This window comes from Pezoporus occidentalis, unplaced genomic scaffold (genome assembly GCF_034315485.1).
Source record: "Pezoporus occidentalis ecotype Australia unplaced genomic scaffold, CSIRO_AGI_Poc_V1 ctg24, whole genome shotgun sequence".
Classification (NCBI taxonomy): domain Eukaryota; kingdom Metazoa; phylum Chordata; class Aves; order Psittaciformes; family Psittacidae; genus Pezoporus; species Pezoporus occidentalis.
Window position 1 is genome coordinate 8,047,318 of NW_026914285.1, and position 15,471 is coordinate 8,062,788.

Consider the following 15,471-nt stretch of genomic DNA (forward strand, 5'->3'; position numbering starts at 1 on the left):
CTGAGTCATTTTTCTTTAAAGCGGAAAAGGTACAAGAAAAAACAAGTTATGCTGCCAAAAGACATGTATCATACTGCTTTCTTTAAGGTAATAACTCTGTTCAAAGTACAGGTAAAAAAAATACAGAACAGGCCAGAAGCTTCCAAGTGACAGGTTAGAGAACGGCTGTACTTGTACATGAACAGAAGAATGACAGATGCTTTGTTTTACCATCAGCTAGACCCAGGTGGACACTTCAAACTGAGGAAAACATCAAGACAAAGGTCTTATTGCATATTTTGTCTTTCTTCTGCTCTTATGAACACAGAGAAAAAAGCAATGCACATGGAAGATGACACAGGACAAGCTCCTGCAGGTCTCACAAAAATTCAGTAGTTTCCAGCGGATGTCTGTATTTCCCCTATGCTACTGGAGGAATGCACTGGCAATTTCTCCTTCTGAAGGAGTGTGTGTATAGTTATTTCTGTAAAAGAAACCTTGGAAGCCAAGATCAGATTCCGAGAGACCTGTGATGGGTCTTCTTGGTGTGACTACTGTTTTGCGTGCTGTTTCATCATGAGTTTGTCTCTTTTTCATGGAGGTAGCTGGGTCATTTTTTGGGGGAAAGGGGGTGTTTGTGTGCTGCTTTTTTTCTTGGATGCAGAACTTGGGGGGGGGCTGGGGTGGGGAGGGAGGGAGGAGAGAGAAACCAATGTTTTTTTTCTAAGTATCTTCTTTTTTTTAAAGGAAAAAATGCATTAGAAAAATAAGGAGGAGGCTTTCTTTCTGTATGCCTTTATTTAGGAGAAATGAATGCATGTGGTTTTGTGGGGTTTGGTTTTCTGGTGTGTTTTTCTGTTTTTTCAATCTGCTTTTCTTCTAAGAGCAGACTGTCACATTTTGTCTCTCCTGGAAAAAATGCTGGAAGAATGGAGGGAATGCACTACATGCTTACTGAAGGTGGTTCTATATTAGATGTGCTTTTATTTTTGTAGTTACTGCCACTTTTGATCATGTGGTTGTGTCTGCTCCGATGCCTGCTCCAGGCAGAGCTTTTCTTATCAATGATATTTCTTTGTAGAACAGGCCCTCCTTCCGTACACGTATGAGCTTATGTTTGTAAGTCTGCTGCAGGTTTGGCTCCCTGGGCTGCCCTTTCTGTTGGGCTGCTGAAAATTCAGATTGGCAGCATAGAAAGCACAAATTACAGGTAGGGAAACACAGAATGCTTTAAGTAATGTGTCTTACTCAGGGGTTTCTCAGAAGCTTTTATTAAATAGAATGTGAAGAGAAAACCTGTAGTTTAAAGTCACTTTGGGCTTTGGGCCCTAGATTTCATTCGAATAGAAAAGGGAATATATAAGCTTCTGACGTCACAAAACAAAGATGATGGTCAACAGAGGCTGTACACACATGAATGTTGTACGTTTGCCTTCATTCATTTTCCTTCAGCATAGTAATAAATTTTGCATTTAATTTGTTCCAATTTCTAGGTTGAAGCCTGTGTTCAGTAGGAAAATCCTAGCTGCTTATTGGAGATGAGCCTAACAGCTCATTATTCAATACATGATGTTATTTGTTGTGAGACTGACCTTTGGTCAGTCAGACATTTGTCCCACTCCTTTCTGTGGGACCCATTTCTGACCTTAACAGAAGATTGATGGATGTCAAGAACAGAAGCCTGGAGCTCCTGAGTCCAGCTCGTGCCAAGAGCAGATCACCCGTAGTGTATCTTTTGGAGCTGCAGCTCCTGTTTTCTGAAGTACTGAGCATGCAGAGGGAAGTAACCAAGAGTCTTCTTTGCCTTTAGGATAGAAACACTGACCCCTGAAACCAGTGGCCACAAGCAGAGCTATGCTTGTCTTCCTGGTGCGTGGGGTACATAAGCATTGGTGCTTTCTCAGCAGCAAGATTTATTTATAAAAGGCCTGCTGAGTAGCTGGCTCTCAACTGGATGTGCTATTTTCCTCATAATTGATAGTTTCTAATATGAACATTTTTTATTTTGCTGTTTTAATAGCGGGTGGGGTGGGGGAGGCTGAGGAAGGAGCCTTGGCTTGCAATTTGTTTAGCCCAGTCAGCCACCCAGACTGGTAGGTAGCTATTTTGGGTGCCCTTCTCTTTCAATAGCTGGAATAAACACAGGAATGGACATGAGTAGATCAGAAGATTTGAGTAGTTCTGTGTTTGAGCAAACATTCTGAGTTAAGCCATGGAAGAAAGCTAGTAACTGTACCTTTAATGGTCATAAATTATCTTCACAGAGGAAGAGAAACCTTAGCACATCTTTCAGATGGGTTTACCTTTTTGATCGTCAATAGCTGGCTTGTCCCCCTAGGCTGTGAGCGACTCTTGATCTCCAAGACTAGAATTTCAGGACACTGCGATGTCACTCACTGGAGAGCCAGAAGAGCCTGTGCAGCCAAACTATGGCCAAATACCTAAAATGTCAAACTCCGCTGGTATTCCCAAAGGCCTGAACGGTTTGAATACCAGTACTTTAAATTTTGTTTACCAAAGAATCCAGTAGTGAAGCTCTTCATCCCATCCTTAGATTATGTTTCTGAGTGTATAAAATAGGTAGCTTTATGCTCCTAGGTACTCTGGTTTTCTTGTTTGTGGATTGTGGAGATACACAGAGTTGGGTAAGTATTAAAATAACAACTGGCAGTTCTCCTGGCTCAGAAGTGTTTTATTTTCTCAGTCTCAACCTTCAGCAAACAAACAAGCACAAGTGGTTTTATGGTGAAGATCTGAGGTATGTCTTTAATCACTCCTTTTTTCCTGATCTTGTTTCTCTCAGCTCAGTCTCGAGCTCTGGAGGTTTCTTCAGTAGACAGAGGGTGCTGCAGCAATAAGGCATTCTGCAGAGCGCTCTGTGTTGCAGCTGGCTTGACCCCAGGAAGTTTGTGCATGCAGTGATTTGCTCCCATGGACCAAGAGTGCATCTTCTGATTAGTCTGTCAAGATCCCCTTTGTTGATAGTGTGAGTTTAAAGAATTCCAGGATCCTCAGTGTCAGTAGAATACTTCTATCACTAAATGTTTTCATGGCACTCTGAAAATCATTTTTCTGCTGGGCTTCTACTTCAGAGCTGCAGGCTGAGCTGAGTAGAGCAAGCACACAGGGATGTATTGTTTTGGAAATCATCCGAGGAATAATTAGAATGGCAACAGTTGACATGACTCATGGACTCCTACTGTTGAATCTAGGCTTTGATCACTGAAACATATCACCTGTCACTTAATGAGATCAGTTTCTGTTTAGTAAGTTGCTATGTTCTGTTATGAGGAAGACTTGGAAATTTAAAGCAGTGCTGTTGGAGTCATAGAAATTTCTATTAAGACATGAGCAATCTGCCACACGTTATTTCTGCTCAAAGCAGCTCCTAGGGTCTGTCCAGCGTGCCATTGTCTCCGGCATAAATGTTCAAGAATCTGAAGGCAAAACTTCCAGATACTTTGAACTTGTGGCATGTAATCACAGGCTTAAAACTCATGAGTACTGTTTAAAAAGGGAGCTCTTTTTATTGGCCTTTTAGATCTCATGATTCACTTTTTTCAAACATCGTTGCTGGCACGATTTTCACATCACATCTGACTGAAGAGTTCTTGGAAAAACACAAGCTATAGCAAATGAGATGCCTAATAAATTCATGGGGACTGGTGCTATGTCCCTCCACCCACTGAAGCAGAACAAGAGAAATTAAAAGGAAATCTGTGTCCTTTCCTAGAATGCCGAGGTTTAGGTAGGATAAAAGTGAGAATTGGTGCGGCACCAAAACACGCCTTTTCCCAGCTGCTGCACAGAGGAAAGCTTAAAAATGTGTTGCTGTCTGTGACCTATGTGATCGGTTGCTTTCTTAGTGCTGCTTCAACAGACCTTTAAAAACATGTAGGCTGCAGCTGCAGCTTAGGCTAATGCTGCTCCCCTTTGCACAGCTATTTGTGGGGTGCTGCAGAGGAGTGGGAGTCACCACTTATTGAATGCTGGTTAACGTGAGGAGTAATGTATTGACAGATTCCAGTTTGGAGCACTTAAGTTTGCCTTCTAAAAGCATTTTTAATGGGATGTAGTGCTCACTGTAAACCTAGGGAGTTTTCATTCCTGGTATTTTTTGCATTGTGCTTGGGCTGCCAAGTCAACCTTGTTAAGAGAACGGCACAGGGAAAATCTGGCTTATTAAGATCTTTGACACATTTGCGTTGAGGATAGTGTTGGGAGTTTGAATAGTTTTGGCTCCACTGTATGCACTAAGAGGCCTCTGGCTGAATTCTTGGAGCAGATGTATCCTGACAGTACTTTCTTGATGCACTTCTCTCCCTTTAGCCACCTTAGCAGGGCTTGCAGACTTCTGAACTGTTGAAGACTCACATGATTCCCTTCCATGCAGGGGTTTGCTGGTGCATCTTGGAGAACGCCCAGCACATGCAGGGCTCCCATGGAGCTTCTGACTGTGGCAGTGAGGTAAGTTCAGCTCAGTTTTCTGCTGAGGGCTGATGTGAAAGTTACATGCAGGGAGAAAAAGTCTTCTTGTTTCCCTTCACGATTCACGTTGATAGCAGCAGTGGGGTGAGGCAGGGTGGAGGGGGCTTGTTGCATATTCACTGTTCTTGCAGGCTGTCTGCTCCCCTGTTTTTTGTATGTGACGAGCAGAATGAAAATGTCATATAGAATCTGTTCTGTCTGTATGCACTGCTAACTGGGAGATACGTGACTGAGGAAAATGTAGAGAGCAGGATGTTTATTATCTTATTAATGCACAGGCATCATTCCCATTCTTTTGCTGAGTGGGAATGTTATGGAAAATATACACTTTTTAAATGTCAAGGAGGTAAGCACCTTAGAAGTTGCAAGGCCGCATAACGCTGGGGTAGTGGAGTGGATGGGGCAAGGCTGTTTGGAAGTAAGTATCTGCAGCTGTGGTCATAACAGATCACAGTGTGTGAAAAGTGTGATGCAGAAGGGTGTCAAAGGAGTAGAGGGTCTGTGTGGTGAAGCTGATGGGACCCACGCTAAGTACATGCCACAGAGGTGTGTAGGAATGTTGGGGGGGAAACCCAAAGTGCATCCCTCCCTCCTGCCCTGAAGCAGTCTGTATGTTTGCACAGAGGAGTACTGGAAGCAGCTGGTGGGTATGAGTCTGTGCCCAGCACGCTCAAAGTGTAGACACAAGACTTGCACTGCGTCAGCATGCTGGAGGAGAATCAAACCAGAATTGTTTGATCCCCCAACTTGCTAACTATGAGGCAGGCTAGGATATCGCAAGTTGTACCAGCCACTGGAAAGTGCAAATGGTTTGCTTTAGTAATCCCTGTAATCCCCTATAAATAATGCCCTCCCCTATATTGATGAAAAAATTATGTAACAGCAATACCCAGCCAAAAGGGAAAAAATAAGCAAAACAGAAAATGAACTAGTGCACTCATGATGCTGGTCAGATTCATCTGGGCCGCATTAGGAGAGTTTAGGATTGCTGCCAGGGAAAGGAGGACTATCATCAGGAAGGAGAATCTGCATAATCTTGGGCTGGAAAAGTAGTTTTCAAGAAACTTCAGACCCCAAGGCTTTGTTATACAAGTTTCAGGCTGATCTGGAAGGTGGGGAATTGGTGTCTTTGGTCATGCTCAGCTTGTTTATGGAGACTTTCACTGTGGGATTCCTACAGTAACTGGCCTCCAGGTCAGTTGTGGCCACCCCTGCCTTGATGTGGTGGCTCTTCCCTGTTCCACGTGCATGGAGAAATCACTACTGGTTTGCTCTGGCACCCTTGTTAAGCTTTGCTGAAAAGGGATTTAGTGGATCAGGAGATAGAGCTAGGACGGGTTTTTCTCCCAGGGCTGGAGATTCTGGCAGAGCTGCTGGGAGATATTTGCACTGTGGCTGAAGGAGAGTTTGTTCTCTGGTTAGAGAATTGTGAAAGGACTGTTGACTGCTGTTTGATGGGCGAGGTTTGGCTTTAAAAGATGTGTGCCTATCTGTTAAACGCGTGCCTACATGCTTGAAGTTGTCCTGAGATCTTACCGTGTCTCAGGCTGTGCTTTGGGCTGCAGTCTGCAGGAGTCGCATCTGATTGATAGAGCTGACAGTAATGCCCATTTGATGGTCCTTGGATATGCCATAGGGGTTGTGGTGTGCACAGGGAGGCACAGCCACTGAGTGTGGGTGCTGCATCTGCTGCCTTCTTTCCTCCCTCCTGCCCTGCCTTACCCACCTCCTGAGAAGCACCTCCACCATCATTTGCTATCTCTGCCCAGAGACAGCCAGCTCAGCCACCTGAACTTCTCATAAGACCTGGGCTTACATGTTGGTGGCACACTCAAACTGTCCTGGGTTTGGCTGGGATAAAGGTGATTTTCTTCCTAATAGCCGGTTTTGGATTTAGGATGGGAATAATGATAACACACTGATGTTTTGCTTGTGGCTGATCGGTGCTTACATGAAGCCAAGGACTTTTCTGTCTCTCACACCACCCCACCAGCAAGGAGGCTGTGGGTGCACAAGAAGCTGGGAGGGGACACAGCCAGGACAAGCTGATCCCAACTGGCCAAAGGGCTATCCCATACCATATGACATGATGCTCAGTATATAAACCAGGGGGAAAGCTGGCCAGGGGCTGCTGCTCAGGAACTGGCTGGGCATTGGTCAGCGGGTGGTGAGCAATTGCATTGTGCATCACTTGTTTTCTGTATTCTTCTATCATTATTGCTACTTCCCCTTCCTTTTCTGTCCTATTAAAGTGTCTTTATCTCAACTCATTAATTTTGCTTTTTTATTTTTTTCGTCCCAATTGTCTTCTCCGTCGCACTGGGGGCAGTGAGCGAGTGGCTGTGTGGTGCTGAGCTGCCAGCCAGGAGTCCTTTATGGTGCCCTCAAAGGGTTGAGATAAGGACAGATCTGACCAGAGCATGTTAAAACAAATGTGTTATAAGCATTCACTGTGTTAGTTCAACAGTCTCTGGTCACAACATTGCTTTATTTGCTCTGAATTGGTTTTCTCAGGGTTGCATTATGTCACACCTTGCTTGCTGTGTTTGTTCCCTCTGGTGCTCTTTATCACCTCTGGGGGCTGGGTTAAAGTTATTATTTTGCTGCACTGTGTTAACGCTGGTTTATGATATGGTAAAATTGTGGGGTTTGTGATTAATCTGGTATTTGTACTCAGCATTGCTATCACCTCTGTACTTTGGGTACCATCTCTCAGAACTGTTAATTTACTCTTTACCTTTACTCCTGGGACACTTCCCCCCACTCCTTCACCCTCCCCTTCTCCTCCAGGCTAGTTGCAATAGCTCTTGAATTTTGATTATCCTTGGGCTGGTTAAACCATGTTCCTGCTGCTGTGTCTCCTGAATGTATTTCAGGTCTTGTGTAAGGTTAAGCAACTATTTAAGAACATCACCCAGAGGTCTGCTCAGAGGCTGGATAGTTATGGGTGGCAGGGTGTGTGGGATAGAATGGATACCTAGGACAGTGTTGGAACTGCACCCCTGAACAAGTGCAGAGTCCTGGAAAACTAGTAAAATATTTGGAAAAAGTATGCTTGTCACCCTGGCAATTCCAGAGAGGCACAAATCACTGCAATGTGCTGGGGCCTGGCCTATGCCTGCCAAGCCCTGCTTAAAACTATTCAGTACCCTAAAGGGGAAAATAAGGTCTCTGGATCTGATGACAAAATGGCAGGCACAGCAGCCAATCTAACCTCCATGACAGGCACTGCAGCTGAACCAGAGAACCAACCTGTGCCAATATATCTATACACAAGAAGAAATAATTGGATGTGAAAGTCAGCTCATTTGCTAAGGTAAGAAACTCATCCTAAGAAGGGAGAAGAAGCAGATTGAGGGAGGCTACTCTGAAGCAGTGCCATCACAAGAAGAGGAGGAGGAGGAGGTAGAACCCATAAACAAGGCAGTAACCACCTGATGATCCCTATCCCTGAGTGAGCTGTGAGGTACTCAAAAAGATGTCGACTGTTGTCCAGGCAAGTACATTGTCACATTGCTGCTCCAGTGCTGGGATAACAGGGCCCATAGCCTGGAATTGGAGTGTAGGGAGGGGGCATTGGCAAAATGATTAGAAAAGTGGCACAAGTTGCAAGGAAAAACAATCACAGAAGGGGTTTCTTCTGGGAAAATTGCTGCTTCAGTTTCCAGTGAGCAGTTCCTCAGAGTAGAAGGGCTGATCTTACTTCCAATCTTAATAAAGGGACTTATGATTCATGCTTACAAGAAGTGAGTAACAAATACCATGACCAGGACTAGAGGAGTCCTGACTCCAGCCAGGTGGAGGAGAGAGACAGCTGGACTCTGTGGATTTGATGGCCTGGCACATCAGACCTACAGGAGTATAAAGTTCTAGTGGACACTGGTGCACAGTGCGCATCAAGCTATAAAGGGTCAGAACCCATCTGTATTTCTGGAGAGACAGGAGGGTGCAAACAGCAAACTATTGGAGGCAGAAGTGAGCCTGACTGGGAGTGAGTGGCAAAAGCATCCCATTGTGACTTGCTCAGATGCTCCATGCATCCTTGGCGCAGACTGTCTGAGGAGAGGGTACTGATGGAATTTTGGTGTAGCTGCCTTGGAGATGGAGGAAATGAAGCAGCTGTCTGCTTGCCTGGTCTCTCAGAGGGCCCTTCTGTTTGGGGTTGCTGAGGGTTGAAGAGCAAGTGCCAATCGCAACCACACAGTTTTACTATACATGCTACCACAACAGTGCGCTGGTGGCAATACCGCACCAACCGAGACTCCCTGATTTCCATCCATAAGCTGATCCATAGACTGGAAAGCCAAGGAGCGATCAGCAGGACCTGCTTACCCTTTAACAGCCCCATATGGCCAGTGAGAAAGTCTAATGGAAAACGGAGACTATGTGGCCCGAATGAGGTCACGCTGCCACTGAGTGCTGCCGTGCTGGACATGCTAGAACTTCAATATGAACTGGAGTCAAAAGCAGCCAAGTGGTATGCCACAGTTTATAGTGCTAATGCATTTTATCAGTCCCTGTGGCAGCAGAATGCAGGCCACAATTTGCTTTTATGTAGAAGGGCATCCAGTACACTTGGAATCTACTGTCCCAGGGGTGGAAACACAGCCCTACCATCTGCCATGGACTGATCCAGACTGCACTGAAACAGAGGGAAGCTCCAGAACACCTGCAATATATTGATAATACTATTGTGTGGGGCAATACAGCAGAAGTTTTTGAGAAAGAGAAGAGAATAGTCAAAATCTGTCTGAAAGCTGGTGTTGACATAAACCAAAGTAAGGTCAAGGGACCTGCACAGGAGATCCAGTTTTTAGGAATAAAATGGCAAGATAGACATCGTACATAGCGTAGAAAGGGATAAAGCCCATGTACTGTGTGTAAAATACATGCTGTGAAAGACAGTCTGGGTGATAACCCAGCCTCGGGCAAAGGCAAGCACCTCTGTGGAACTGCTTTTGCTCAGCAACCTGAGTGCACTTCCTGTGTAATGGGGGAGGATGGGGAAGTCCAGTTTGTACCTCAAGGGGATTTGATTTTGGGTGAGAATAACCAATGATTTGAATTGCATGATGTTACTTGTTGTGTAATACTGTATGTCTACACTACTATGCTATATGCCTTATCAATGGTATTACAGTAAGAATTGCCCAAATTAATGAAGGATGTATTCTGATGAAACTGAGGGAAGTACAACAATGATAGAACTGGACAAGCACAGCAGTGATGGAACCAAAACTGGCTTCAGCATGCAATGATCCCATGGCACACGCTATCTCTCTTACACTGAAGGTCAGTTGTAACAGACGGAGCCCAAACTCATGGACTAAATGGGCTCAACAGACTTTTTAGAGAGATGGCCCATAGATTAAGGGAATGATATCTGCATGTATGCATCAAAAAATATGAAAGGTGATGGTGATTAATTGGGATGTATTAGGAAGTTTGGGACCTGGGCATGACATGCATGGCATGGGATAAGGGGAGGATATTGTCTGGTTTTGGCTTGGATAAAGTTAATTTTCTTCCTAGTAGCTGGTACAGTGCTGTGTTTTGGATTTAGGATGAGAATAATGTTGGTAACACACTGATGTTTCAGTTGTTGCTGAGCAGTGCTTAGACTAAGTCAAAGACTTTTCAGTTTCTCATACTGTCCTGCCAGCAAGTAGGCTGGGGGTGCCCAAACAGGCCAAAGGGATGTTCCATATCATATGGTGTGATAGGGTCACCCTGCACCGGTGTGCCGAGTGACACGCGACTCCAGAGGAGACATGTTGCCTTTGGCAGGGCAGGGAGCAGTTTGGGTGCGCAGTGATTTCACTAGCACTTGTTATCTTGCAGTGTGTAAGGAGTTTGGGCAGCTCTGAGAAAGCTACTGATGAGTTTTCCAGCCTGCCATACCAAGTGAGAGGCTTTTGTGGCACCTCTGCAGACAGTCTGAGGCCAGGGCAGCACAGAGGGTCAGGGAAGGGATGATGGGAAGCATGCTGACAAAGCAGCAGAGACACAGCGCATCTTTCCAGTTGAAGAAGGCTGCAGGAGGTTTCTCCAAAGACTGTACTTGGTAGGTGAATCACTATCGAGAAGCGCAGCTATTCTTCTTGTGTAGGTCTGTACTGCCAGCTTCTCCACAGCCTCTGCTGACAGTGACTAATCACTTGGAGACAAGTGGGGCCAATGATGGTGAAGAGGATTGTAAATCACTGCATTATAATTGCTTCTGCACGTGACATTCCTCTTGACCTCTGGAAACTCTAAAAACAGCTGTGGTCTAAAACCCCCAGTTAATTGCACTGTGAAGAGCAAGAGCCCCCTCTGAGTGTTATTATGATTTGAATTACATGGTCCTTTAATGCTGGCATTTAAGAAAATACAATAGTGGTCTTCCTCATGTGAGAATCCACAGAAACGTCATGGGTTCTTTTAATGGTAAATGTGGCCAACCTACGGAAGCCAGCTGGAGTCCATGGTCAATGTTTTTACCAGAAGTATTTGCTAAGGTATTTTTGTGAGGATGAAAATGAAGAGCTCCAGATGGTCATCAAGGTATCTTATCCTTGCAATCACAGTCACATGCTTTGTTTTATTCCTGTGTCACTGATTTGTCCTTGTATCGGGGGGGAAATGTGTTTACTTTGCTTGCCCTGTTGATTTCGATCTGACTGCCTACTTGCACAAAGCTAACTGCATACCTGAAAGTTCCAAATATCAGACTTTGCTACAGAGTTCTCCTAAAAGATGTCTAAATAGCATTCCTTGAAAAATAATAGGTTCGTTTTGGTTTGGGTTTTGTTGGTTTTTTTTTTCTTTGTTTTTAAATCCTGAAATTAAAGACTAGCAGGTTACTCATACCTGTTGGTTCCTCATTCAGATGTCAGTTTTTCCTCTGGCCTGGGTGAAAGTAAAAATTTTGGATGATTTTACTAAAATTCACTGTTTGAACTTTGGTCAGTGCTAACAGAGTTCTTGGAATGGGGCAGGAGAGGAAGGAAAAAAGAAAAAGCAACTCTTGGCAGAGAGAAACTCTCTAGGTAGGCCAGTCAACTTGAATGAGTTTTCGTCTTTTTGCTGTGTGTGTCCATTACTTGAAAATGCCTCATAACATTTGGTTGAGATCCTTCTGGAGTTTATGGAAAGGCTTCTGCCTTCTCCATGCTGGTGTGTTGTATGCACACTTGGAGAAAAATGAAGATTTTTTCTGACTGCAGATAAACAGATGCTGTTTGTTTCTGGTATCTTTCAAAGTTCTGTCCCTTGGAGGTTTGACAGAATTTCAGTGGAAATGCCTGAATCCTCTTTTTTTTCCCTTGTCCAGTTCTTTGTACATTTTCTACAGTACTTTATACCATAAGGAAGTTCAATTATAGTTTTTAACTTGAGCCTCATTGTCAGGAAACAAACCATTTAAAACAGGATATGTCAATCCTCTTTCCTTTGTAGGAAACCGCAGTTTGGAGGTACTTACACTTACTCGACTGTCAAGATGCTTCAGGTGTCTTTCTGTAATTAATTTTCACATATTCTTCTACACTTCTCTCATCTCTTCTTCAATGCATTCCTGAATCAATTTTTTGTCTTCCATCTTCTGTCATTGTCCCTGGCCAGTGAGCTGTTTGAGGAACTTTGTATCATGTCCTCTGCAGAGATTATGGAGGAGAACAGTGAGGTGTACAGCAAATCTTGGAGTATTGCTTTAGAACTGCACTCTCCTGGCTTCATAGTCATAACATGCCTTACAGGCCAGGAGGTGCCTTAAATCACATAGTTTAATCTACTTGCTATCACAAAGTCTACTTACTGCCATACTCCAACCTGTTTTGGGTTGGCCCAACAAGTTTATTTTGGCATAGATTTTCTCTCTGAAAGGTAGCCAAACTTCAAATAAAGACTTCAACTGAAAGCTAATCTAGGCCCTCACCTGAAGAGCCTCTTCCACTGGCTAATCACTCTCACTGTAAAACAAGTTCTGTTTCTGCCTGGCTTTCTACAGCTTGTCATCTGTTTGGGAGAGGCAGTTTTAGGTTTGAGAAATCCAAGGATTTAGTTTCTGAAGTGCATCTTCTTATGGACCTTTAAAAAAAAAAAAAGGCAGATGCGATCTCCTGTTGTTCACTCTACCGATGGGATGATAAAAGCAACCAATCTCTTTTAATACAAAATTTTGTTAAAGCAGTGATTTTTAGATGCAGGAAAAGTCATCTATATTTATATAGTTATTCTGTTTACTTGTACCTTTGTATATATTACCAGCAAGTAAGTCTATTCCTTCCAAGAGCTTTTCCCTGTAGTATCAGTAGAAGGCATGATATCTCATTTAACAAGAGGAAAAAGGGAGGTAATATGGGGAAATAAAAGGTAGCGTAAGGGATGGCAAAGCTTGATATTTTTCAGCAAAAAAAAGGAGAGACTTGAAGCAAAGGAAAATAATGAAATAATTTGAGAAAACACTTCACTAGAAAATGCAAGTGGTCTAATCAGGAAGAAGAAAATTCAAGAGAGAGTGAAGAAATAGATGAATTTTAGAAACAAATCACCGAAATTACAGCCTTCAGCACTCTTATACTTGATTTCCTAAGTTGTCCATAAATTGTTTGAGATAAAAAGGTATAAACACAGAAAATGTATGTGTAGTGCGTAGTTACTTCAGGTTGTGTGTCCACACTTCAGCCTGAATTCCTTGTTCCCACTCCCTGTGTGTTGTCGTTGTCTGGCCATTGCCTAGAGTGCAGAATTTGTCCTCTGGGCAGGAAAGAGGAGGTGCAGAAGGGGATAATCTTACACTCAGGCTTTGCTCCTGTGGGCATTTTCAGTGCTACCAGCTCATACTACTTGCACCTCCAAGCTCAGGCCTGGCCTCCAGGCCAGCTACCTTGACAGTGTGGACAAAGTCAGGGTGACCAAAGATGATTTACTACTACAGCTGTGAGATCTGCCTGACGGAGGTGGCCCTTGTGTGGTCCACTGCTTCCAGTTTGCTGTCAAATATCTTCGTCAGCCTTCAGGACTGACCAGTGTGTATTCGGACTGGCATGGCCAAGAAAAGATCTGTCCTCTGCAGATAGGGCTGCAGCAGGTTGGGCTAAAGAAGGTAAAAACACAGAGCAAGGCCTGATAACAAGAACCTGAATGGTCCTAAAAGGCTAGGGTCTTGGTTTTATATCTAGTAACCTGGTAACTGAATCTAGAAGGAACTTTCCTGACTCGGATCACTTCCCTTACACAGGGGACTCCTTACACTGAATGCTTGGCACTTTTATGAAAGCTTAGGCTTGCTTACTTGGCTGGGAACAGATACTAGGGCTTTAGTTTCACTGTAAAACAAGGAGTTTCCAACTGTTTATCCAGCAGTAAGAAGTTAACCAAAATCTGGGCACAAAAGCCCTTGAGCTAGGTTCTGATAGTCTTCTAATGCCTTCCCACATCAATCTAAGTCTACATTTTCTGGCTTGTGTACTGACTGCTCATTCACTGTCTGTATGCTTAAAGCCGCCTCCTGGCATACACACACCTAACATTTCAGTTGTTGTATCATGAGACTCCATTTCTGCACTGCTCTGCTCCGGGCAGTCAGCTCCAGAAGTCCCAGTCTGCTGGCAGTGGACCAGAGGATCCCAGTCTGGGCTGTAGCTAACTACAGCAGGGAACGTTCCGCTGGAAGGGTCATTCAGCCTCCATACTTGTGTGGAAAATTGCCGGGGAAGGAACTGGCATCAGGATGGCATGAGTAGGTTATAAAGCTGGAGAATGCCTACTGCAAGGCAAGCAATGGTAAGTGTGGGTAGTGTAATTCTCTGTCTACTTGCTTTTACTGTAGGGAGTTTGTCCCACCCTGAGTCTTTAAGCTGTTCACCCTAGGATATCTGGAATATAGAGCCTCATAGGCATGCAGACACTTGGCTTTCACTGGAACTCCCACACACATGTCTTATAGGGACAGGACCTGAGCACCTTCTCAGTCCCTGCATGAAATGTGCGTCAGTGCAGTCCCAGTATGGCCATGGATGTTTAGATAAAAGGTGTATGTAGCTCTGCTGAGGAATACTCCAGAGTAAGGGCAATGAAGACGCTCGAGGACATGCTGTTACACTGCTCAAATTGTCTCCTGCGTTGCACTGCTCCTTTAAAGAAAGGTTTTATTTCCTCTTCTGGACAGCTGCACCTCAGGAACAGGCGCAGGAATGTGCTAACGTGCATGTGTGCTTATACAGGTTTGCAGAGCTTGTAAAAGTCTTTGAGAAACATTTGGCAATGAAAGGCTGCATCTGAGCATGTGTCATTGTAACCTGTATGAGCTTTATAGACGCACAGAAAGTAAATTAACTGCCTATTTTAAAAGCATGTGTCAGAGTTTCCTTCATACAATGTTCTGTCATACTCAGGCTGTGAGAAAAAGTCCTCCTCATTTCTCCTCATCTGTGCTCAAGTTAAGATTTGTAGGGTGATGTTATGGCATGAACAAGCCTGCTGCCCCCCCTTTATACCACCATATTTTAATGAAATGGTTTCATGTTAAATCAGGAATGATATTAAGATAAAGATCATGCATCCTCCAGCTTCAAATGTTTATTTCCTCTGAGAAGATGTGGGATTTTGTTGTCACTGTCAGATGCTATCTCCAATCTCAGCCTACTGCAGTCTGCCTCGAGCAGGTTCTCAAAATCCAATCTCAAGCACAGGGAGGGGACTGCTTCTGATGATGAAGCTGTTTCCTCTTCTCCACTCTTCATGAGAAGAATTTCTTCCATTTATGTAAATGGGCATCCTTACATTTCAGGCTCTGTGAGAAGGGGAAAAGGAGAAACCAAGCACCCAATTGTCTCTGACGTGCTTCCTGCACGCTCATTATGCTCTTCCCAGCAATAAGCATGGAGGTACTCATCCTTCATGTTAAAAGCAAAGGGTAGCAATGGCTATGCCTAAAAAGCCTCATGTCCACCTTGCTGCAGGGCTCGGCAGCCAGCAGCATGAGGGGGCCCTGGGAGTGTGGCAGTTTGAGGTGTGCAG